Source organism: Chinchilla lanigera, unplaced genomic scaffold, assembly GCF_000276665.1.
Source record: "Chinchilla lanigera isolate Chin_1 unplaced genomic scaffold, ChiLan1.0 scaffold00010, whole genome shotgun sequence".
NCBI classification, from domain to species: Eukaryota; Metazoa; Chordata; class Mammalia; order Rodentia; family Chinchillidae; genus Chinchilla; species Chinchilla lanigera.
The window spans coordinates 18,462,752-18,464,487 of record NW_004955411.1 but is presented as its reverse complement, the minus strand read 5'-3'; the positions used below and the strand labels follow the sequence as shown (position 1 = coordinate 18,464,487).

Below are 1,736 nucleotides of genomic sequence, written 5' to 3'. Positions count from 1 at the left end.
TGAAAGGAATAGTTAATGATTAATTATTTGATCAATCTTACATGTCTATGTTTGTTTTCATGAGTGACCATACTGAAGAAATCAATATGTAATACAAAACCGTTCTTAATTTTCTATCCCCTTATCTGAAGTTCAGTATTGCTTGTATTATTCTTGTGTTATTTTGTAAATGTATGTGTGTTTGTTAATATGTTTTCATTCTTTTATTTTTTAAATTCAAAAAACTGTAGATGTAGCTCAACTTACTAATATCATTTAATATATTAAGATAATTCTTTGTGTTATTTAAAAATTTTGAATGAAATATACTTTCAACAGTGCAAATCTAATTTAATACACATTCACATTTGTTGTTATTAAATTTTAAAAGCAATTTTCTTGTATAACACCTCAGGAACTTTAAGGATTTAAATAGGTTACTTTTCTCTTGGAAAGAAAATCTGTCCACTTTCAGAACAATGAATTCGTTCATGGATCATATTAACTAGTCAATAATTTATGGTCCTTGTATTTCATATGCAATGAAAATCTTTATAACTATGAACAAAGAAATATGAGTCTTGTGATTAAAACAAACGAGAAATTTAACTAATGGAACATTTTCACCTTTAAAGTATTATGGTTTAAGTAAAGGAAAAGGCTTACCTGAAAACAGGAAGGTGCATTTATTCATATTATCTAAAATACTTTTTCAGCCTTTTACCTTTCCCATGTGGTTTGCAAGGAGAAGACCGTGTGTGGATGTACCCGGAGAGAAGAGAAATCAAGCCTCTATTGTATGATGGTGATCCTGACTGCTATAAGTAAAAGTTGTGCTCCAGTTTTGAAATTGTGTCATGTAAAAATGAAACATTGGGTATGCACACCATGCCAAAAGATTCTCAGGCCTTTTTTTCAGTTTAAAGAAAATATTTATGCAGTTTAAATTATTCCTGGAAATTCTGGGTATCATAGCATTTTACACAAATGAATTTTATACCAAATGTGCAGATAAATCTCAGAATAAGCAATCATGTACTTTTCATGGTCTGGTTTTACTCTTTCTGGATTCCAATTTTGTATGCTATTAAGCAAATGGGTACACGAAACTGATAAAAGCGAAAATTTAATTCTCATTTTGTGTCTCCAACAAAAAGACTGTTTCCATGTCAGATAAAATAAATATCAGGAAAGGATGAAGTGCACATCCCAAGTCTGAAATCTATGTCTCTCTTTTGCTTTTCTAATAAAAGATAATATCAGTGTGAAAAGCCATGGCTTGGCTCATCATCTGCTTTTGTTTGCCCTTTTGATTTCCTTTATGGGTGTAAAAGTAATAAAATCAAGCAACCGTATCATAACAAGGGAAAATTGATATACTTTAATGTTCTCTCAGTTATTCTTAAACTGGAATTTGGCTTGTTTTGTTGCTTAGGAAATTCATTTGTGATATTTTTCTTATGTCACTCCTTAACATTTACAGTATAATTACAAAATACCTATGAAGAGCACGGCATGAGCATGGTAAATATGTTCTCACTTCATTCTACTTGTTAGGAGATTTGAGTGACAAAACAGTCTAAAAGTGTTTCATGATCTCCACATTTGACACGAAGTGGTATTTATGAAAGTTAGTCCTTGGATATTCGGTCACCCCTGTGTTGATTTCCATTTCCTCCAGGATGCTAAAGGGAACCACCTCTTCCATTCAAAGGCCTTCACATCCAGCCTTAATGGGCAGGGATTGGCAGGACCTC

General features: G+C 31.7%; 1 long non-coding RNA gene across 1 annotated transcript in view; it reads left to right on the top strand.

Moving 5' to 3' along the window:
* The window catches only part of LOC102011849, a 38,643-nt gene extending 37,393 nt beyond the window's left edge, over positions 1 to 1,250 (top strand). Inside the window, exon 5 of the long non-coding RNA XR_259937.2 lies at positions 696 to 1,250. This is a non-coding gene — a long non-coding RNA (uncharacterized LOC102011849). The remainder of the gene's footprint in view (positions 1 to 695) is intronic.
* The last annotated feature ends 486 nt before the right edge of the window (positions 1,251 to 1,736 follow it).